Here is a 25,334-nt window from a genome sequence, read left to right on the forward strand (position 1 = left end):
TTCTTGAAAATAAGACCTGGATCCATTTCTGCCATTGCACTATAAAAACATATTTGGGATCCCAGACATTTTAACTTTAACTATTTTAAAACTTAAAAATAGCTATTATGCCCCAACTCCTAAATCTTCTAAACATCTCCAGTTTTTGCTATATATTGATTGGGATGGTTTCTAGTCCTCTCATCTTCCTGATCACCTTTATATAAACATGTTCTAGTATTGAAAAGTCTTTCCTCAAAATATTCTCACAAAGGAAAAGTACACTAGGATTACTACCTCATTTTTTTAAGGTAAATAGTGTGCTTCCTTTAATTCATATTAATTCAAACTAAATTCTTGGCTACCATTTCACCAAGTTGACTAACATTGAGATTGCAAATAAAACTCTTTTTTACAAGACTTTTTTTTCCTAATCATATCTACATTTTCTACCACTGTGTCTATACTGTTTTGTTTTGTTTTTTAACAAAATTTAGGACTATATAGTTATCCACATAGAGTTTCACCTTGTTAGATTTGGCTCATGATTCTAGATTGTCAATATGTTTCTGAATTCCAATTTGGTCTTCGTGAACATTCACTAAACCAGCCAATTTCACATTATCCTTAAATTTGATGAGTATGCATTCTTTCATGGAAGTAATTGCTGAAAATCTTGAACAGAACAGGATCTGATACCCAGAGCACTCAATAAGAGCTCTCTCTGAAAACTTGAATGATTCTACAAGTACTCTTTAAATTCTATTATATAACTGATTCTGGACTATTTAATACCATTTCATCTACATGTTTCTATCTTCTCCAAAAGCATATTTTAAGTAACTATGTCAAATGTTTTACTGAAATCCAGGTTTATGCTATCTACTTATTTCCTTTTGGTTGTGGTTATTGCTTCTCTTTCTCTTTCTCTTTTACTTAGGGATTTATTCATTGATCTCCAGAGCACGTTGAATTATGAGGAAATATAGTAAATATATTATACTACCTTACAATCACCAATGTTTATTTTATTTTATATTTTATTTCATTAAGTATTTTCCAATTAGATGCAAATTTTTTAACATTCATTTTTAAAAATGCTGTCCCTCCTTCTCATCCCTCCCTCACCCCTTGAGAAGGAAAGCAATATGATATTGACTATACGTATGAAGTCATGCAAAACATATTTCCATATTAGCCATGTTACAAAAGAAAACACACATACACTAGACAGTAAAATAAAGAGAATTTTTTAAAAAGTGTGCTTTAATCTGTGCTCAGAGTTCATTAGTTTTCTCTCTCGTGGTGGATAATATTTTTTTATCATGCATCCTTTGGAATTGTCTTGGATCAGTCTTGATTGGAGTAGCTAAATCTGTTACAGTTGATCATTACAATATTGTTGTTACTGTGTACAATGTTCTCCTGGTTTTATCACTTCACTTTGCATTAATTTATGTAAGTCTTCCCATAGTTTTCCCCATATTTTTATATAAATCTTCCCATCCTGCTTATCAATATTATTCCATCACAATCAATAGGGGTGGGGAACCTGCACCCTGAAGGCCATATAACCTTCTATGTGTTTGAGTGTGGCCTTTTGACTGAGTCCAAATTTTACAGAACAAACCATTTTAGGTTGGTTAATCTGATAGATATAAGGTGGTATCTCAGAGTTGTTTTAATTTGTATTTCTCTAATAAATGGTGATTTAAGGAATTTTTTTTTTTTGGTGACTATTGATAGTTTTGCTTTCTCCTGAAAACTGAGCATTTGTAATCTTTGACTATTTATTGATTGGGGAATGGCTTGTATTTTTTATAAAATTGACTCAATTCCCAATATATTTGAGAAGTGAGGCTCTTATCAGGTAAACTTGCTGTAACTGCCAACACCCAATTTCCTTTATTTCTAATTTTGGCTGCATTATTTTTTACAAAAGTATTTTAATTTCATGTAATTAAAATAATCAGTTTTACTTCCTGTGATCCTCTCTATTGTTTGGTCATAAACTCTTCCCTTATCTATAGATCTGATAGGTAAATTTTTCTATGTTACCATAATTTACTTATGACATCACCCTTTATGTCTAAATCATTTATCCATTTTGATGTTATCTAGGTATAAAGTGAATCAACAATGTTTATAAGATAATAATGGTTCCTACTTTCTTTAACAATGATTGGTAAGGGTCAAATTAAATATACAAAAACTCTTGCAAGTATTAAAGTTCTATACAAATATGTTGTGGTTGTTGTTTCATTTTTAGAAAATGTATTATAATGTATGGACTTTGTAGAAACATAGATATTCTTTATACTAGACCTATCTTCTCCTCCTCTCCTTTCCTTTCCTACCCTGAGGCTGTTCTGCCCAAAAGAAAGTAAATTTTGGGGTCTAAAATCTATCTAGTTATCATGGTTTTCTAGCTAGATTTCTTTCTTAAAGACCATGCCTTAAAACCAATTAACTCTGGCTCTTATAGATTGGACAACAATAGGTCCCTGCCCAAACACCACTTAATGGTTACTTTTTGGGCCCTCCTGGCTCCGAGTGAATGTAAATAGTAATTGTTTCTCTTTTGGCCAGCAACCCTGAGGGTCTTCCTCTTCCCCTCCCAGTTTGGTTTTTTTTTTTTTATTAAAGGGACCATCCCTTCACTCACTTCTTAAATGGACCTATTCGCTGCTGAATGGGCCTTGCCTCACTCAAAGTGAGACTTGGCAAGACCTTAGCTTAGAAAGGCCAATGTCTCCCACTGCATCCTGGGCCACCTCCAGTTGTCCTGATCTATATTGGGCCACTGGACCTGGTGCAGTCTAGAGGTTAGGGGTCCTGGAATCCCAAAATCATGCCCGGATCCTGCCCGAAAGAATTTGACCCAAGCCTTCTTGCAGCCAAAAACAAGGTTTATTGAAGATTCGCCATATTAGCTAGACTCTTAAGGAATCTGAGCATCTATGGGCTATTGGCTAGATTCTAAGAATCAGAGCATCTTAATGGAGACAAGATGGACCTTATATACAGAAAGACTGTGGGAGGGATCTAGGAGTGGCCAAGTAGTTTGGAGTGATGGGAGGAAGGGCCTAAGGAGATCTGGATGGGAGTGGCCAGTAAACTGGGGTGAACAGAACTCCTAAGACTATGGAGTCTAGCTAGGATTAAGTGTGGGAAATGGCCAGAGGCCATAGGGAGGTAAAACAATAGAGGGAAGATTGGGTGTAGCCACAATGAAAGTCCAGTTGATAGGATTATAGCCTCAGGGGACCGCCAGAGATTTGGCCATGTGGGAAAGTCCAGGGTTTTTCCCTTCTGGGGTACAGCTCCCAACCCCATCAGAGCCACGTGGTTATGGAGGAGAAGGTAAGGCTGGTAACTTTGCAAAGCCCTCCCTCATTCAAATTCAATTAACTTGTAAGTCATGTCACCATCTTCCTGATGTCAATGGTCCTCTTTGAGAAAGGACAAACCACAACATTATAAGTATCTCTTCAACCTAGCTGAAGTTGGATATCATTTTAACTAGAGCAACATGTCAAATTCAATGAAACTCTGGTTATGGATTGACCCATTCAGATCAGATACATTATAATGCACTCAGGAGAATGGACAACCACCAGATTAGTAAAGTAGGTGGAGCCTTAAAGTTACAGAGTACCTGTCTCTACATCAATAAAGCCAAGTTCTATGCATTCTTGAACTGTGAAGCAGACATACTCCTCATAATTGCCTTGTAAGGTGATATAAAAACGAAACAAAAGAAAACAAAAATTCCTTCAGGAAGACATAGAAACAGATAAAAGAGACAGTGTGGCAAAAGCACATTAAGCACCTTTAGCAATAATGGATTTATCATAAGAATCTTGTTTGAATTTGCAGAAGAATCCACATCTGTTAGAAGGGTACCCAGATCAAAAAGGACAGCCAGCCCAGTCACAGGCCCCTGCTTCTAGTTACCTTTGCCCTAGGTAAAGGCTGGCCACCACCCACCCCAGGAATCCAGTTCTCAGAGACACCCTGCCCAGCCCTGTCCAGTCCAGTCCTTTTTTTCCCTTCCTGCCACCTGCTGGCGACAACCAGCCTCTTCTTCTCCCTCAAATCCTGCTTCTGATGTCACAAAATCTCCAAAAAAAAAGAAACACTTTGAACAGGGCACCCAACCTACCTCCTGCCCCCTAGTCCAATGCCAGGGGAGACGCAGGGCCTGCTCAGACCTCAGGCCCCTGTGGCTCTGGCCTCACCTCCTGCCCCATTCAATTAAAATAATCAATTTTTGCCATTCTCCAATAGGGGACAAAATTGGAATTAGTCTGAGATTGTATTTGTGCTTATTGGATTAAGTTATGTTGGCTACTATCAGTTCCTATGGATAATAAATCATAATAAATATGCCTTCATGTTTATATGTGTACCTGGGTATATCCAAATATTTATACAAAGAAAATGGCTTGAAGAATCTTGTCAATGACAAGAGTGGAGAAGAGTAGACAACAAACACTTTGCACAACAAAACACCCTGACCATTACATCCTACTACTGAGATATGTCATTACCAGAGTAAAGCTTCCTGCAATACAAAGATAGAGCATTATTTAAGGAGTTAGTGTGTGGGACATGTAAAATAACTTCCAAAATGAGCTTATTTCAATAGAAATTATAATTACCTAAACATTATTAGGGTAGTGTATCTTTCTCAAGTTTAAGCTTCTACCTTCTAACTGGTGAAACTAACACTCTTCATAACAAGTATGAAGTTTTTTGTACTGCCTGCGGGTACACACAAACACAAACATAATATCAAAGCTCTGACACTAAGATGAGATAGTGTGGTATAGGAAAGAAAGCTGTAGATTTGGAATCAGAGGACCACCTTCAATTTGGGCTCTACTGTGGACCTTGAAAATTAGCTTTACATCTCTCCAGGACTCTTAACTAAGATATAAAATTAACATGTTGGACTTAAGTGCCCTTTATGGTCTCTCTGCCAGTTCAAAATCCTTAATTGTACAGATTTAAAGTAAAAAAGGCTCCATATTCATAGTATCAATCTATATGTCAATTTGATTAGTACTCAACGAAATCAACAATCCAATATGTGTATAGATACATACAACCAAATTTACCTTCATTTAGTGTCCTAATAAATTAATTTACCTATCATCTTGAACTTCCTTGTTCTAGGTACAAACAGGCAAAATGCCCTGTCAGTCACAGTTAGGAAGCATCAAATGATGGCATACATTAATATGTCAGAATGATATAAAACCTGAGCCAAAATGTAAGCTTGAGATAAAAGAAATTAAATGATGTATTTTTAGGGAAGGCTTCAGGGATGGTCACTCATTGCACTCTATTTCCTAGTGAAATAGCCTAGTTAGAGTCATTACATATCCTAAACTAATTTCTCAAGGAGTTCTAGTGTCTAACAAAAGAGAGAGGAAAACAAATAAAGGTATGATAGATCAAAAATTTTATTATATGTGTAAGAAACCATTCAGTACAATCAAATTCATAATGAAATTGATTTTTTAAAGTCAAATTCCTATAGCAAATAATTTATCTGCCAACTTTTAATATTGCCCTCTTCTTTCATTCTGCAAAGTGATTTTACTAAGTTTTAGTGAAAACATAAAGATGGGGAGCGCATATAGAGCTCCCGCCCTGCTTCTGATGTGGGCCGTTGGAGGGGAGGGGCTGCCCAAGCAGCTCAGCCCAGGCCTTCCCAGGTGGGCGGACTGAAGCTCCGCTTAGCTCTGAAGCAGGAGGTGAGGCCAGAGCCACAGGGGCCTGAGGTCTGAGCAGGCCCTGCATCTCCCCTGGCATTGGACTAGGGGGCGGGAGGTGGGTTGGGTGCCCTGTCCAAAGCGCTTCTTTTTCTTGGAGACTTTGAGACATCAGAAGCAGGATTTGAGGGAGAAGGAGAAGAGGCTGGTTGTCGCCAGCATGTGGCAGGAAGGGAAAAAGACTGGACTGGACAGGGCTGGGCAGGGTGTCTCTGAGAACTGGATTCCTGGGGTAGGTGGTGGCCAGCCTTTACCTAGGGCAAAGGTAATCAGAAGCAGGGGCCTGTGACTGGGCTGGCTGTCCTTTTTGAACTGGGGACCCTTCTAACAGATGTGGATTCTTCTGCAAATTCAAACAAGATTCGGGTGCATCTGGGGAAGGCCCCTTCTGTTAAACCCAGACTTGTCTCCTGCTGCGGGAATTTAAATCCCAGATAGAGTAAAGTCATCACCTATTTTTTTTTTCCTGTGCCCTCTTCTCAAATTTAAGAGAGCTAGTCCCATCCTAATCCGGGCAAATGTGCACTACCAAAATGTCTTCTGGTACAGATGGTGCCTTAAGCACTTCAAATTGCAACTTCAGTACAAGAGGTTCTGGTTAGACAAAAGCCATTATTCTTGAAGTTGCTGAAGTTTGCTGGTGCACACAATTACAGTGGAGGTTGCATTCTATCTTGACAAGTATAGTATGGCAGAAAAATTATTACGTAAAAAGAAAAAAAAAACCTTTTTATTGTTTTACATGACCTTATTGGAGACCTGTTTCAAGCTTCTCTATGAAAGAGCACAGGAGATGATACGCAATGATTTCTAGAAGCTTGATAGTAGTGGATCAACAAGAATTTACTACTCCAAATATATCTAACAATGAAACCATGTGTCAGCTTGAAACTGGAAGTGGTCAAAAGGAATCAATGTAAAAATTACAGGAAGATAAACAATCAGCATTTGAATTCTAGACCAAATATCTCATCTAGAACAAGAACACATAGTGAAACAAGAAAATTCAGATGTGTTGCTTGTTGAAAGACACAGAAAATGACATAAATCAGATAGCATCTCCTTTTCATTTGATGAAAGCTGTGCCCTATGTGTCGTGAGATATGCTGTGAATAAAGCAGTAGTAGTGTCTCAAAAGAAATTCCTTCAAATCCTCATATTGATACTCGTGTATTAAGTAAAAATTTAGATGATTCACTTTCAGATCAATTCAGTGTTTGAAGTACAGTATTGATTCAGAAGATTATAGTCAAAATGAAGGACAAGAACTCGCAGTTGACGATGGTGAGATATATCAGGTAAACTGTATGTGCAGCAAATGCCAGTGACAATAAAATGTCAGCTGACTATTTGAAATGTACTTCCTGTGATAAAGCAGACCTTTCACGTTGCCACAAATGCTGGGCTCTGTGAGAGAATTGGCTCCCTGAGGGGAAAGGTGAAATGTCAGATAAAGTTTAGCCAGAAAGCCCAACACAAAGGGAAGAAGAGGGCTTTGAAGTTCTAGATTGTAAGAAAAATTAGATGAATCACTCTCAAAATGCATGTGTTGAGGAAAGTGATGAAAAAATATAACAAACATCAGAATCCCAAGAAAGTGAGGATTATTCCCAACATCAATATCTAAAAGTATCATCTGTGAAGATGCCAGAGAATTTGAGAAAGAAGCTCAAGACAAAGAAAGATTTATGGAATTTACTCTTTTCCTAGAATTGAAGAGCTCTATGTCATCTGTTAGAGCTGACTTTAAAATGATCAAATTGTCCATGAAAGGACAGTATGTCTTATGACATGTTGTACATGTGCAGAGAAGATGAAGAAGAGAAATAAGCTTTGGCCAGTTTGTAGGCAGTCAATTAAAATGATTATGTTAATTTACATTCTCTAAATGTGATATGCTAAAAGTGGAGCCATATGTATGAAACACTTAAGGATGTTCACCTATGACTTATGAAATTTATTTAAAATTTGATTTTTGTACATTTTTTTTCAAGAAAATTAATAGTTCAATCCATTTAGTGACCTCTAGTGCAATTTGCTTATTTGGAAAGAAGTTGTTCATTCTCTTCCTTTAGGAAATAATGTATTCTGGTTACTATTTTTTTCCATTTTCTATAATTTTATTGGCTTTATGTGTGTTATTTATACTATTATTTGTAGTTTGGAAGATATAGCTTCAGATACCATAGTGGACACTTAAAATTTATTTGACCCAGGACTTCTCTATGCCTTTATCAATTCTTAAGACATCTGTCAAGTCAGATAAGTTGGGAGTAAGTCATAACACTTGTATAGGGGATGTTAAAACTATAGATCCATCACTATTTGCATCCATTAAGAAGTACTTGTTATTTTGAAGATTGACTATTTCTATTTGCTAAATAGTTTCTCTAGTTGGAGACTGTCAGATTTTTTTTTTAATTTGTAAATAGTAAATGTAATAAATATTCTTGAAGTTTAAAAAAAACCTGTAAATATGCTATATTGAGTATCATAAAATCTGTATTCTTATGTTCAATTACGTTTCTTCCCTTTCCTATCCCATTTTTTCTTCCCAAATGCTTGCTGCTGTTTACTTTGTGAAGATATAGTGAAGAAAAGAGCCACATATGACTACAGAGTAAAGTGTTATCCTTGACTATTACCATTAAGAAATCATGACCCTCATCCCATATCAACAGCATCAAGGGCCACGGTACTTTGAGTCCAAGCTGTTTCACTTACTAGCTCAGTGGCAATATACAAGATTTTTAACATCTATTCATCCCACAAGTATTAATCAATTGTCTGCTAGGTGCGAGGTATTGTGGTAGATGCTGTGTTTAGATAATACATAGTCCTTACCCTCATGTACTCTATAACTCACTATGGAATTCACACAAAACCACAGATCATTGTAATAAACACTATTATACAATAAAAGGCAGCATGGAGTAGCTGATAGAAAGTTGGTCTTGAAGCTAGGAAGAACCAGGTTCAAGTCCTGCTTCTGACACTTATTGTGTGACATTGGAAAATATCTATCTCAATGACATGATGAATCCATTAATTTATTAAAGTTTAATTTACATACTTACTTAATGTTTGTTATGTAAATAAAATTATTCTGATTTTGCAAATGAAAAGACAAAGCTCAAAAAAAATTATACACAAAATATTCAGGTGAATGGCAGATAATAGAGCAATGCTTGCAATATAGCTCCATCTCTAAGAGTACTTAAAGTATCTATTGTAACAAAGTTATTGCATCCGCTCTTATCCTGTAACTCCTTCAGAGGAGGGATATGTTTTCCCCTTCGTTTGTCTCTCCAGAGCTTAGTATATCATAGCTCCTGACACAAAGTAGTTACTTAATATGTGCTTATTAAACTGACTAATTTGAAACACCTCACCCACATTCATAAAGGTTTACAGTTTAGCAAAAAAAGGACTTCTTAGAGTTATGTCTTCCATCCATAGGTTTTATGCCAATGTCAGTAAGTGGAAAACAAAATCTCAGTGCCAAGTTATTGCCAGGAAATTAAAAGGAAAAAAAAAAGCACATAGATTGCTCTTAAACAGCTCACTTTTAAGAAAACCACATGATATTTTTCATGTAAAAATTCTCTTTTGGAAATTAATTCCAAGCTGTATTTTTGTTTCATTAGGTTCTATGTACTTTAAAAAAATAATAATAATAATAACTAACACATACAATGCTTCCTGGTTGCAAAACAATTTAAAAATTTATAGCATTTCATCCTAACAATTAGACTGTGAATTAGATTCTGCAAGTATTTTCATCCATACTTTCAGAGCAGGAAACAGAAATTCAGAAAGTTGCAGTGATTTTTCTAGAACCTAGGAAGTAGTAATTTGCAGAGCTGTGACTTGAACATAGATTTTAATCAACTCCAATACCAACGTTTTTTTTCTCCACCATATCATTCTCACATCTTTAACTAAGTAAGGAACAGGGGATGAGGAAGATAGCTCTACAACTTGAGAGCCAATTAGTAAATTTTCACATTGAGCATATATACCTCAGAAATCAGAAAACACATCAAATCAGGGCTTAATTTATTGTACTGTTGATTGTCTAGACTTTTAAAAAAAGTGATGGAGAAAATGTTAAGATTGCATATTAAACAGAGCTTATTGTTAAATATTGACTAGCACACAACTGGAAAAGAGATATAGTTGGGGTTCAAATCAACAAAAGATGTTTTATTTTAAAATAGACCAAAATATTACTGGTAATAATTTGATGGAAATTGAGATCTTTAGCTTGGAAAAGATAGGGAAAATAGGATAATTTTTCAGAAAAGGAATGGGTGAATTGTGAAATAGGAATTAGATGTGTTATTTTTGGCTGCAATGGGGTACCATCAGAAGCAATGGATGAAAGACACAGAGAGGCAGATTTCCTCTTTATTTAGTGGGGATTAAAATTCTAGTAATCAGAACTTTTAAAAGTGAGATGGGCTGCCTCAGGAAGTAGTAAATTGCAAGTTAGTTGGATCCTGGACAACAACACGGGAATATTGATGAGATTCCTGTTCAGGTTTGTGTTGATTCATATGACACTCAAGGGTCCTTACAATTCCAAGAGTGGATAGTTTCATAAGATGGTGGAAGTTGGAGTCTCATTGCACGTAGATAGTTTCCTGCCTTTGGAGACAGGAAGAACTGAGTTTAAATGTTTTCTTAAACACTACTGTGTGACCCTGGAGAGGTCACTTAGTCTTAATTTCCTCATTTATAAAATCGTGATAAAAAGAGTATCTAACTCACAGGGTTGTTGTGAAAAGCAAATGAGGTAGCATACTTAAAATGCTTTATAAAACTTAAATTGCTATGTAAATGTAAGCCACATTATTATTATATCCTTAAGACTTTGATTTTCCCCAGTTTCTGATTTTTAATAGAAATTTACTTATCTGAAAGTTTTTTGAGTATATGTTCTATATTATGTACTCTGTTATTCTATAGACTCATCTACCAATTGAGGTGAAAAAGTTTTTCATTTCCCAGCAGTTCATTTTATAGGGAGGGAAACAATGTATTTATTACTAATTTACTGCTTTACTAATTACTATCTATAGCTATGCTTATAAATTGCATGAATGAATCAATTTTGGAGATTTTTTTTTTCCAAAATAACTCCCTCATCCTAGCAAAATCTCTTGGGTATAGTTCCATCTTGAGCCCAACAAAAATAAGTCTAAATATAATGAAATTGAGCTGAAATTCTTAGAGCTTTTGGTGGTCCCAAGTTCTTACCAGAAAATAAATACAATAAAGCCTGTTTATGACAACACTGGAAGTATCCAAAGTTCACATACACTGAAAAGAATTTCAAAGTTTTCCCACAAAGAAACAGAACTCAGCACAAACTGAAATCCTATCCAAAGTAGCCCAAGGTCTGCACGTGAAATGTGCAGATGATGTGGCTTTGACCCATTTTTCTATAAATCTTTCCCAAAACTCATTTGTCCTCTTACATTTTTCTGTTTTTCATCCTATGCTCATCATCTTTTTTTTTCTTCTTTTCTTTTTCTTCCTCTCTCAGCCTTTTCTTTTTTGTCATTTGTCCTAATCCTAATATTTATTACAATCTAAAGATTTTCTGAGGTATTTTTTCATAGGATCATATATGTAGAGCTATAAGGGATGCCAATGACAATCCATTACAACCCCCTTATTTTACATATATAGAAACTGAGGCCCAGTGGATTAAGGGCATGACCTGAAGTCACACAGATAGTGTCAAAGACAGGATGTGAACCTGTTCTGTAACTTCATAACCAATGCTTTCTCTACTTTACTGCCCTGCATCTCCCTATTTAGATTTCTTGTAATGTGTTCTTTTGTTCTCCTCTCTTGTTATGAGTGAAAATGAAATCACACACTGCTTTTCTTAGTGGAATGAAGTGAAAATATGAGTATTTTCATGAATATCTTCTGCTTTCCCTTCTCATATCTGTTTACTTTCAGATTCCGTTTTCTATTTTTTCTCTTTCCAAATTTCCTCCAAAACATTAGTTCCAAGTATATGGTATCATCCATCATGATCTCTAGGATCATGAACAGGAGAAATCTCATTATATATCATATTAGAATATGCCCAGGGCCATACACCCACACATACATGTATGTGTCTAAAGAGTACAGCTACAAATAGTTTTGTGTTTTGTTTTTCCTCTGAACAAAAGCACATGGCCTTATGTAGAGAGTAACTCTTATCTCCATTTTTGAAACTGAACTAGTTGCTTAGGCTGCAGTCTCTTCCCTAAAGGATATTCCCTTTGAGGATTAAACTTTTGAATGTTCCTGCTATAACAGTATAGAACTCAAACTATCCATCACTTATCCTGACCTCCTTTCTTGCATCTCTACTGCTAATTAGACATCTTGAAATATATGTCCCATGGATATCTTTAACTCAGTGTGTCCAAAACTAAACACATTATGTTGACCTCCAAAAACTGTCCTGTCTTCCAAGCTTCCCTACTATTGTCCAGGGAATCACCATCCTTCCAGCTGTCTAGGCTTGTAACCTAGGTGTCCTCATTGACTCCTTATTCATTCTCACCTCCATGTCTAATTAAACAATTTTCATGTATGTCCCTTTCTCTCCTCTGAGACTGCCATCACCCTGATATAGGTAATCATCAGCTCATGCCTGGATGATTGGAGTTACCTTCTGTTCAGTCTTCCTGCCTCAATCTCTCCTTATTACAATCAATCCTCCACTTAGCGCTCAAAATTACCTTCTTAAAGCATAGGTCTGACTATATCACCCCCCTTTCACTCCTTCCCAAATCATTCAATTATGCCCTGGAGCTTCCTATTACCTCTAGGATCAGATATAAAATTCTATGTTTGGATTTTAAAGCCCTTTATAATATGTGCACTCTTATTTTTCCCAGGCTTTTTATATCATATTTCCCTCTATGTACTTTTCAGTCCATTTACAATGCATTTCATGGTATTCTCACATGACACTACATCTCCCAACTTCAAGCATTTTTACTGATTGCACCTCTTCCTTGAAATGCTCTCCCTTGGCAACTCTGCCTCCTGACTTTGCTGACTTCCTTGAAGTCTCACCTAAAATCTCACCTGAAAGAAACTTTTCCCAATATTTCATCTTAGTGTCTTCCCTCTGAGAATATTACCAATTTATGCTGTATATATTATCTTAATTTTGCATTGTTGTTTTCATTGTGCCTCCCTCATTAAACTGTGAGCTGCTGAGATCCTTAAGACTGGAGAATATTTTATTTTTGTTGCACTTTTGCATTTATATATGTATATGTGTATATATGTTGGTTGATAGATCAACAGATGTATAGGTGTATATGTATGTGTATACGTATGTGTGTGTGTGTGTGTACCCAATGTTTAGCATTATTGGCATATAGTAGGTATTTAATAAATGCTACTTGCCTTACTGTTATTATTTATTCTCATTGTAAAATGGACCATCTCATTTTCCAGACATTTATGTTCATTTTCAAGTTATTGTTTGTTTTATTTTTGTTTATTTTTTAATTTCTCCTCTCACACTGTAGTCATCCTTGGTTACTTGCTAAATCCTAGTTATCCTATTTCTAACTTTCTGTTGTCTTTTGACTAGTCATATGCAATTTTAATTTTTCCAAGAATACAGTGCTCAAGTCATCAGCCATTCACACTGGCAAATAATGCTATAAAGGTGTGGAGGGGGGGAGGGAGAGGAGTCTGTTTCATTGTGTAACATCTAATCTAGCTTGTTTTCCTCCTTTCCTCCTGTTAAAGAGCTATCCGAATGAGCAAGCTCCAAGTGACAATTACAAGTTCAAGGCAAACAAGTAGAAGCTTGGAAGGTTTGTTTCCAGGCATTTGTGATTAATTGCTGAGAAGCTTACACTTTGAGACAATGAAAAGGCTTCTGGCTCCTTGTTTGCTTTGGAGCTGGATTAGATAAAGTCTTGGTTGATGTGCAAAAGAAAGTAGCCCTCATTGTCAGTCTTCACTTTTGGCTATGCATCATGCAGGATTGCTTCAAGCTGCTCCCAGGAGTTGAGTGAAGGAAAGGTGGCTGGCCACATTTTCTCACCAAGGCCTTGATATGGTCATGAGCACATGGCATAAAAAGCAAATACCCCATTTAGGCTACTCTGAGCCTGTTTTTTTGACCGGGTAGTCTTTCTTGTACGAGGAGTGAAGTGAAGGATTTAGCGAATTGAGGAGTATAAGAACAGGGAACATAATCCTTCTTACTTTAAACTAAGTAAAGTAAGACTAAATTAGATTTAACAGTATTACTTGGTCTAGAGCAGAGATACCCTTTGGTAGATAGTTCTCAAATAGTGATAATAATAAATCCCCTGAAGTGGTCATATTATTTGAATTTACACTTCATATTTCCATTGAGCTGGAACAAATTAGTATATTTTATATAAATGTGACTTTAAATAGTTGAAATTCAAATACATGTGACATGTTAAGACATTCATTATCTGTAATGATCATGACCTAAGCTGCATGTGGTGACTTATAAGCTCCTTTCAGATTTAACTTCTCAATAATGATGTCAGCTTATTGTACATCTGTAGGCTATTTCTAGTCAAAATACTGAAGTGCTGGGAGGGTACTGGCTAATTGATTCCAAAACTATTTATTGAGGAAATGCATGGTGCTAGGGTGTAACTGATGGGGTGGGAGAAAAGAAGAAGTGTCAGAAATAAATATCATACTATAATTTTTGACTAAAAAAGGATATGGGGAACTGAAGACAGACTATGGACTTGTGACTGGTTCTTTTAACCTCCAACTCTATTTGAAGAAAAAGATGGCATTCTGTTTCTCTATAGAGAAGCTATATTTATATGACCCTATATGTTCTCTTTATTTGTTTGTTTAGCATTTCATTTTTCCCAATTTGGTATAAAAACAATTTTAACATTACTTTTAAAACTTTGAGTTCCAAATTCTCTCCCTTCTTCCATCACCACCCCTCTCATTGAGAAGGCAAGCAATTTAATATAGATTACATGTGTAGAGTCATGCAAAACATATTTCCATATTAGTCATGCAGTGAAATAAAACATAGACAAAAAGACTCAAGAAAAATAAAAAGAAAAAGTATGTTTGAATATGTATTCAGACACCATCAGTTCTTTCTTGGGAGATGGATAGCATTTTCATCATAAGTCCTTCAGAGGTGTCTTGGATCATTTTATTGCTATGAATAGCTAAGTCGTTCATAGCTGATCATCTTACAATATTGCTGTTACTTTGTACACAGTATGTGTCACTTTGCATGAGCTTCTGTAAGTCTTTCCAGGTTTTTCTGAGATTGTTCTGCTGATCATTTCTTATAGCACAATAATATTCCATCACAATCACATACCACTATTTGTTCAGCCATTCCCAATTGATGGCCATTACTTTATTTACAATTCTTTGCCACCAGAAAAAAGCTGCTTTAAAAATCTGTGTACATAGAAGTCTGTTTTTCCTTTTTAATCTCTTTGAAGATACAGACCTAGTAGTGGTAATATTGCTAGGTCAAAAGGTATGCACGGTTTTATAGACCTTTGGGCATAATTCCAAAATGTTCTTCAGAATGGTTGAATTAGGTCACAACTCCACCAACAATGCATTAATGTCTCATTTTCTCCACATTCTCTCCAAAATGTGTCATTTTCCTTTTCTGTGCTATTAGCCAATCTAAAAGGTATAAGGTAGTACCTCAAAATTATTTTAAATTGCAATTCTCAAATCAATATTGAGATAGAGTATTTTTTCATATGACTATAAATAGCTTTGATTAGTTCATCTGAAAACTGTTCATATGTTTTGATCATTTATCGATTGGGGAATGGCTCTTATTTCTATACATTTGACTCATTTCTCTAATTGTTTGAGAAATGAGGCCTTTATCAGAGAAACTTACTTGAAAAAATTTTTTCACAGTTACTATTGCTAACTGTATTTTCTTCCATCCTATTCCGTCCCCCCACTGTTTATTCTATTCTCTCTCTCTTTTCACCCTGTCCCTCCTCAAAAGTGTTTTGCTTCTGACTACCCCCTCCCTTCAGTCTGCCCTCCCTTCTCTTTTCCCCTTTTCCTCCTACTTTCCTGGAGAGTAAGATCGATTTCTATACCCACTTAAATGTTTATGTTATTCCCTCTTTGAGCCAATTGCAAAAAGAGTAAGGTTCACTCGCTTCCTCTCACCTCCCTCATCTTTCCCTCCACTGCAAAAGCTTTTTCTAGCCTCTTTTATGGGAGATAATTGGCCCCATTCTACCTTTCCCTTTCTCCCAGTGCATTCCTCTCTCTTACCCTTAAATTTTATTTTTTATATAATCCCTTCATATTAAATTCACACCTGTGCCCTCTGTCTATATATACTATTTCAAGCTGCTCTAATAATGGGAAAGTTCTTATGAGTTACAAGTATCTTTCCATGTAGGTAAACATTTTACCCTTATTAAGTGCCTTATGATTTCCCCTCCTGTTCACCCTTCAATGTTTATACCAAGTCTTGTATTTGAAAGTCAAATTTACGATTCAGCTATGGTGTTTTCATCAAGAATGACTGAATGTCTATTTCTTTGAATGTCTATTTTTCCCTCAAGTATTATACTCAGTTTTGCTGGGCTGGTGATTCTTGGTTGTATTCTTAGTTCCTTGGCCCTCCAGAATATTATTCTAAGCCTTCTGATCCTTTAACAAAGAAGCTGCTAAATCATGTGTTATCCTGACTGTGGGTCTACAGTACTTGATTTGTTTCTTTCTTTTTTAAATAATATTTTTTTCAATCACATGTAAAGAAAGTTTTCAACATGCCCTTTTATAAGATTTTGATTTCCAAACTTTGTTCTCCTTCCCTCCCTCCCATCTCCCCTCCCCACAACAGCAATCAATCTGATATAGGTTATACATGTACAATCATATTAAACATATTTCCACATTAGTCTTGTGAAATAAGAATCCAAACAAAAGGAAAAAAAAAAGAAAGAAAAAAATAAAAAGGTGAAAATAGTATCCGCATTCATATACCATATATGGTTCTTTCCCTCGCTGTGGATAGTATTTTCCATCATGACTCTTTTGGAATTGCCTTACTTAGATCATTGTATTGCTGAGAAGAGCCAAGTCTATCAAAGTTGATCATCACACAATGTTGTTTTTCCTGTGTACAGTGTTCTCCTGGTTTTGCTCACTTCACTCAGCATCAGTTCATATAAGTCTTTCTAGGTTTTTCTAAAATCTGCCTGATCATCGTTTCTTCTGGGACAATGGTATTCAATTACACTCATATACCACAACTTGTTCAGCCATTTCCCAATGGATAGGCATCCCCTCAATTTCTAATTCTTTGCCACCACAGAAAGAGCTGCTATAAATATTGTCTTACCCATTTGTCCTTTTTTTATTTTTTTATTTCTATTTATTTATTTATTTATTTTTTTAGTGAGGCAATCGGGGTTAAGTGACTTGCCCAAGGTCACACAGCAAGTGTTTGATCTGAGGCTGGATTTGAACTCAGGTCCTCCTGACTTCAGGGCCGGTGCTCTATCCACTGCACCACCTTGCTGCCCCTCCTTTTTTATTTTTTATGATCTCTTTAGAATACAAACTTAATAGTGGAATTGCTGGATCAAAGGGAATGCAACATTTTATAGCCCTTTGGGCATAGTTCCAAATCGCTCTCCAGAATGATTGTATCAGTTCACAACTCCACCAACAATGCATTAGTGTTCTAATTTTCTCACATCTTCTCCAACACCAATCATTTTCCTTTATTGTCATATTAGCCAATCTGTTAGGTATGAGGTGGTACTTCAGAGGTGTTTTAATTTGCATTTCTCTAATCAATAGTGATTTAGAGCATTTTTTTCACGTGACTAGCTTTAATTTCTTCATTTGAAAACTGCCTGTTCATATCCTTTGACCATTTATCAATTGGGAAATGACTTGTATTCTCATAAATTTAATTCAGTTCTCTATGTATTTTGGAAATAACACCTTTATCAGAAATATTGACAGTAAAAAGCTTTCTCAACTTTCTGTTTCCTTTCTAATCTTTGTTGCATTGGCTTTGTGCAAAAACTTTTTAGTTTAATGTAATCAAAATTATCCATTTTGCATTTCATAATGTCTTCTACCTCTTGTTTGGTCATAATTTTTCCCTTTTCCATAGATCTGATAGTTAAACTATTCCTTGCTTTCCTAATTTGCTTATGCTATCCTCCTTTATGTCTAAATCATACACCCATTTTGACCTTATATTGGTATACAGTGTAAGATGTTGGTCTATGCTTACTTTCTGCCATACTATTATCCAGTTTTCCCAGCAGTTTTTGTCAAATAGTGAGTTGTTATCCCAGAAGTTGGAGGCTTTGGGTTTATCAAATAGTAGATTAATATAGTCATTGATTATTGTATCTTGTGTACCTAATCTATTCCACTGATTGACCACTCTGTTTCTTAGCCATTCCAAATACTTTTGATGATTCCTACTATATAACATAGCTTTTCATCTGGTGTGGCTAGGCCACCTTTCTTTGCATTTTTTTTTCATTATTTCCCTTGATATTCTTTTTTTTTTTAGGCAATTAGGGTTCAGTGACTTGCCCAGGGTCACACAGCTAGTAAGTGTCAAGTGTTTGGTCTGAGGCCGGATTTGAACTCAGGTCCTCCTGACTTAAGGGCTAGTGCTCTATCCACTGCTACTCCTAGCTGCCCCTTCCCTTGATATTCTTGACCTTTTCTTCTTCCAGGTAAATGTTGTTATTATTTTTCTAGCTATATAAAATAATTTTGGTAGTTTGATTGGTATGGTACTGAATAAGTAAATTAATTTATGAATTGTCATTTTTATTATATTAGCTCAACTACCCATAAGCAATTGATGTTTTTCTAATTATTTAGATGTGACTTTATTGAATTGTTTCTTTTTCGCTGCTTGTATATTTTTTTTCTTGACCTGGGAGCTCTGGAATGTGACCATAATATTCCTGGGAGTTTTAATTTTGGGATCTTTCTGGAGGTGATGGGTGGATTATTTCCATTTCTAATTTACCCTCTGGTTCTAGAATATCAGGATAGTTTTCCTTGGCAATTTCTTGAAAGATTATGTCTAACCTCTTTTTAAAATCATGGCTTTCAGGTAGTCCAGGGATTTTCAAATGATCTGTCCTGGATCTATTTTCTATGTCTATTGTTTTTCTAGTGATATATTTCACATTGTCTTCTAACTTTTTTCATTTTTTTGTTTTTCTTTTATTTTTTCTTGATTTCTCATAAAATCATTAGTTTCCATTTGCTCAGTTCTAAATTTTAAAAAATTATTTTCTTCAGTGAGCTTTTGTACCTCTTTTCCACTTGATCAATTCTACTTTTTAAGGAGTATTTTTCTTTAGTGAAATTGTGTACCTCTTTTTTTCCAATAGGCCAATTCTGCTTTTCAAAGCATTTTCCTACTCATTGGCTTTTTGTACCTCTTTTACCATTTGGCCTAGTCTGTTTTATTTTTTTAGGTGTTATTTTCTTTTCTTTTTTTTTTTATTAATTTATTTGGATTCATCAACAATCACTTCCATAAGTTTTTGAGTTTAAAATTTGTCTCCCCCTCCCTCCCTTCCTCCTTCCCCAAGATGGCACCCAATATGATATAGTCTATACATATACATTCTTATTAAACATATTTTCACATTAGTCATGTTATAAGGAAGAATTAGAACCAATAGGAGGAATGAAAAGAAAGAGGAAACAAAACAAAACAGAAGGAAAAAAAGAGCAAATAGTATGTTTTGATGTGCCTTGGAACTCCATAGTTCTTTCTTTTGGATGTGTATAGCATCTTCTATCATGAGAGTTTTGGAGATGTCTTAGATTCTTGTATTGCTGACAAGGGTAAGTCTATCAAAATTAGTCATTGCACAATGTGGCTGTTACTGTGTACAATGTTCTCCTGGTTCTGCTCACTTCACTCAGCATCAGTCCATTCAAGTCTTTCCAGGTTTTTCTGAAGTAGACCTGTTCATCATTTCTTATAGCACAATAGTATTCCATTACATTCATATACCACAACTTGTTCAGCCATTCCCCAATTGATGGGCATCCTCTTAATTTCCAATTCTTTGCTACCACAAAAAAAGCTGCTATAAATATTTTTTGTACATGTGGGTCTTTTTCCTATTTGTATGATCTCTCTGGAATATAGCCCTAGACGTGTTATTACTGGGTCAAAGAGTATGCACATTTTTATAGCCCTTTGGGCATAGTTAGGAAGTCTTTCCTTATATAAAGCTGACTTTTACTACTTTCAAACTTACACATTTTAAATCAAGCAGAATAAGAGCCTTCTTTGTTGGTGATAGCCTGGTAAGTACTTTAAGATAGCTATCAAGTTTTCTTCTAGTTTCTTATTTTTTTTTTCTTGTCTAAGTCTTTTCAAGAGTTCCTGATAAAAATACCACAGCTGAATAGAATTTTTGACTTTTAAATATAAGACAAAAGAGAACATGAAAAATAAATCATAAGGGACTCAGTAATGTCAACTAATTACATTCTTATATGGCAAAATTATACAGGTACTTTCTCAGTATTTTATGATTATTAAGGCAGTTAGGAGGATTCTGCATAAGACAGGACACAAGAGTGAGGCAATTATGGTTAGATAGTGTTTAAAAAAAAGGATGGGTGAAAAAATTGGATGCTCTCGTAGAATTAGGAAGGGAGAGTGACAATGGCAAAAATTATCTCACGTAATAAGGATGGGTGAGGAAAAGCTTTTACAGTTAAAGGTAAAATGGTGATGGTGGAGCCAATCAAAGCTTGAAAATCATTTTCAGTTAATTGTTTGAAAGAGGGATGCACACACATACACACAGAGAGAGAGAGGGAAGGAGAGAGAAGGAGAGAGACAGACAGACAGAGACAGAGACAGGGAATAAAATAGCTGGACAGAGATACACAGACAAGAATCATAACTGCAAATATAAAGGAGATGAACTCATTAATAAAAAAGTGAATAGCAGAATGGATTAGAAACCCAATCCAATGATGTGTTGTTTACAAGATACGCACTTGAAACACAGAGACACAATCAGAGTTAAGATAAGGGGATGGAATAAAATCTATTATTCTTCCACTGAAATAAGAAAAAAGCAGAGCTAGTGATCATGATGTCATAAAAAGCAAAGGCAAAATAGACTTAATTAAAAGGTTTAAGGACAAAGCTTACATATTGCTAAAAGGCACCATAGACAATGGAGTAATATTAATAATAAACATATGCACCAAATGGCATAGCATCCAAGTTCTTAAAGGAAAAGTTGAATGAATTCTGGGAGGAAATAGAAAAATTACATTGGTGGGAAATCACAACTTCCCTTTCTTAGAGCCATGATAGAGAAGATTATGGGAAGTAAACTGGGTTATTTTGATTACAATACGTAAACAAAACTAATGCTACTGAAATCAGAAGGAAAACAGAAAACTTGGGGGTGGGGAATTACAGCAAGTTTCTCTGGTAAACACCTTTTTTCTCAAATATATAGGGAACTAAGCCTATGCATAAATTATAAAAACCACATACACTAAAACTATACATACTCTTTGATATAGCAATACCACTACTGGGTCTGTATCCCAAAGAGATCAAATAAAATGGAAAATTGCCTATTTGTATGAACACATTTACAGCAGTTCTTTTTGTGGTGAATAGAATTGGAAATTGAAATGATTCCCATCAATTAGGAATAGCTGAACAAAGTGTACCATATGATTTCAATGTGATATTATCATACCATAAGAAATGATGAGTAGTATATTTTCAGAAAAAATTGGAAGACATATGGACTGATGAAAAGCAAAGTGAGCAAAACCAGGAGAACATTGTACACAATAACAATAATATTATAATGATGTTCAACTGTGAAAGACAGTTTTTCTGATCAAGACAATGATCCAAGCAATTCCAAAAGACCTATATTGAAAAATGCTATCTACCTCCAAAGAGAAAACTGACTAACTCTGTGTATAGATTGAAACATAGTTATTTTTTTTTAGTTTTGTTTTTCTTGTTTTAGAGTGTGTGTTTTCTTTTCCAACATGGATAACATATGTAAAGAAAAAGGAAGAAAAAGAAAGAAGGAAAGAATGAATGAATGAATGAATGAAAGAAAGAAAGAAAGAAAAGAAGGAAGGGAGAGAGAAAGAAAGAGACAAAGAAAAAAAGAAAAGAGTGAAGCAAGTAGCCCTTTATTCTGGCCATCCAGGGTTGATAGCAAGGTTCATGAACCTGGTATAAGAATTTCCTTATATACTTATTTTAGACAGCTTTCATAAGCTTTATTTTTATTTATTTTTATTTTTCATTTATTTTCACTTTAATTTGCAATTTATTATTTGTTAATTATTAATATTTATTATTAAAAGTTTATCATTATTTATTCTATTATTTAAATTAACATTTTATGAACTAAAAAGCAAAGATGGCTATTCATAAAACACTGGCAGTAATACAAAAAGAATATATTCATTGAGAATATTTTATATTATTAGTTCTAGGAAAGAGACATGAGAGTTATCTTCTAAGTATAGCTGGTCTCACTAAATCAAATAAATCTATCCTTTGGGTCTGACAGGGTGCAGAACTTTCTCAGGATTCTAGAATCCTCTAACTTAAATAACTCAGTCTTTTTGTACCAATAAGAGGCAAAAACGAGACACTGAAGAACAGTAAGTGCTGCAGTTGATGTTCGGTTTATTAGGGATCATTTAACAAAATGACTGATACAGAACAAGATGGAGTCAGCACGCCTGGAATCAGGGCTGTTTCTAAGGAGGGGCAGGTGTATGTGTTACATAAACATGTCAGGGAAGTTAATGATACAATATCAGGAGAATTGGTAAGGGATATTAAGACAAGCAAAGTGAGGAAGCTCAATGGAGGCTGCCATCTTCAGGAAACATACTGAAAATAGTTTCTGGGGTTCATCTGGGAAGGTAATTTTATGCACTTCTACCATGGGCAGTACAAGTATTTTTATACCTATTGGACTGATGAAGAGATTATAGCTTAAAAAAAGTTAAGTAACTTGCTTAAATAACCAATTTGAATCAGAGCCAAAATTTGAACACAATTTCTCTCCCTTGAAATTAAGCGAACTTTCTGTTTCATTTTATTACCAGATTTATCAGAACAAAGCTGATATAGAGGAATATTAGTTGATAATGCAGTTTGGAAGTAAATATGTATGAGCTTTGATGTCAGAGCCAGAGTGAGAGTGAGACCAAGAGTTACACTGAGAAACAAAGTGCACTAGAGAGAGACAGACAGACATACAGAAATAGAGACTGTCATATCACAAATTCTATTTTATTAAACAATGATCCCTTCACTGGGCAGAGAGACTTCACCTTGCCACAGACATTTTAGTGAATTCAAGTCAATAAAGATTTCCTTGATACTGTAATTGGTACCAAGCAAGAAGATATTGAATCAATAATTTTATATAGACTTATTTAATTAGGTTTCACATCTGCTTTTCAAAGGGAAAGGAAGGTTCATAAGGGCCACAAGAACAATCTTTTTGTGAGATAATAAAAAAAAATGGAGAATAGAAATTGAATGCAAAAAGGAGAGCTGATTTTTTTTAATGTGAGAAAAGTGTACATCTTTCCATTTGCAATCAGAGTTGAAGAGGACATGAAGGCAATAATTTTGGAATATGAAAGAAAGGAAAGTAGTATCTAAGAACTTCAGTTATAGTAATGAACACAACATATTCAGAAAGCAAGCATTATAGGAGTTTATGAATTGACTGGCAGGTTAGGATTTATACATTCAGAGGGAATGCCCATCCCTCTGAATTTACAATCCTAGAATGCCAGTCAATTCTCAACCCCACTGTGCTTCACAAGGATGAAACAGAGAAGTAAAAAAGGAAACAGATTAAAGGAAACAAGAAAAACTCTCAGTCTGTGTGAGAATGTGGATGTATCTCTATAGGTACATGTGTGTGCATGTGTTATAAAGTGACTGAATAGGCCTGTAATAAAATGATTGGGTACACTCCATTCTTTTGGAACATTGGGTCCCTAAAGAAAGTTTCTCACATGAACCATATCCACTTAATTTCTGGACCTTGAACAATTTTTCTATTAGTTAGAGAAGAATTCTTGTAACTGGAAAAGTCAGGGTTTTTTTTGCCATAGGGAAAAAAAAAGTAAGCAAAAATGTCACATTTATCACCATTTCTGCCAGCAGTGCAAATACTTTTTTTCATACACAGCTCTAGTTGTGGGTGGTATCTAACAAAAATAGAATGAGTGCAAAGAGAAGGACTATTTCCTTTAGACCAAAACATCAGCTTAAGTCATTTGTATCCTTAAAAAGGGCAATTGGATCCTGTGAAAAACGAACTGCAATGCAAAAAATAAATCTCGTTACCAGTGAAAAATGCTCTACAGAAGAGGGTGTACAAGTTCAGGCTGTTCAAAGAAGTAATAATTCATTCTCATAATCTAAGTTGTTGCATTTTTTTCCATTCTATGTGCTATTCTGATGAGTACAGAAATAACTCATTACAGTATAACACTGTAAACTACACCATATCTAGGTCCTAAAGAAACATAGCTAACCCCTCTATTTCCCCTCAAAATAACACTGAAATTGTAGGTGTATATTTATCATATCATAAAACGTCCAGAAGCCAAATGCTTAAAAAGTGTTGAATCGAGGAATGGTATTGAGGGTTTTTTTAGGCAATGTGGTGTAGTGTTATGAAACCTGAATATGGTTTCTGAGAGAAATATTCATTTTTAAAAAAAAAAGTTATACTGGGCAAATTAAAAGGCAGTTTGGCAGGAAATATTTAGTTTGATGGTGTCAAACTCAAATTGAAATAAATCTCTGAGGCCTTCATAGTGACTTAGAAAATTATGAATTAACATTATCTATACCAGAAGTGGGGAATCTGCGGCCTTGTGGCCACATGTGGCCTTCTAGGTCTTTGGGTGTGGCCTTTTGACTGAGTCCACATTTTATAGAATAAATCCTTTAATTAAGGGCATTTGTTCTGTGAATTTTGGATTCAGTCAAAGGGCCATACTTGAACACTTAGAGGGCCACCTGTGACCTTAAGGCCTCAGGTTCTCCACCCCTGGTGTATACTTTATTAGATTTTGTTAAACATTTACCAATTGCATTATCTTATAGTTGTAGAAGCACTCAGGAGTGTGAGGGACTTGGTGCGTCCAGCAGCATTTGACACTTCTGGCTTACACTATATACATAGCAAATTCTAAATGTACACTATTTTTTTTATAAATTATATCACTTAAAATGAATAAGTACATGTGAACAGAAGGTCTTATCTTTCAGTATTATGGTTGGAGAAAAATTAATACTGAGACAAGGGTCACATGAAAATATAGACCATTTTAATTATCAAAAAAAATTAAAAAACATTTACATAAAAACAGCAGCTACATGATGATGATGATAATCATACCATATAACATTTTTTTGAATTTTTGAAGCAGTCATGGGCTAAAAATATTAAAAGAGTTAGTTAACAG

General features: G+C 35.0%; 1 pseudogene; it reads left to right on the forward strand.

The window, feature by feature from the left end:
• Positions 1 to 6,280: 6,280 nt before the first annotated feature.
• LOC114030049 lies at positions 6,281 to 7,650 on the forward strand (annotated as a pseudogene).
• The last annotated feature ends 17,684 nt before the right edge of the window (positions 7,651 to 25,334 follow it).

This window comes from Vombatus ursinus, unplaced genomic scaffold, assembly GCF_900497805.2.
Source record: "Vombatus ursinus unplaced genomic scaffold, bare-nosed wombat genome assembly UNPS02014945.1, whole genome shotgun sequence".
Lineage (NCBI taxonomy): Eukaryota > Metazoa > Chordata > Mammalia > Diprotodontia > Vombatidae > Vombatus > Vombatus ursinus.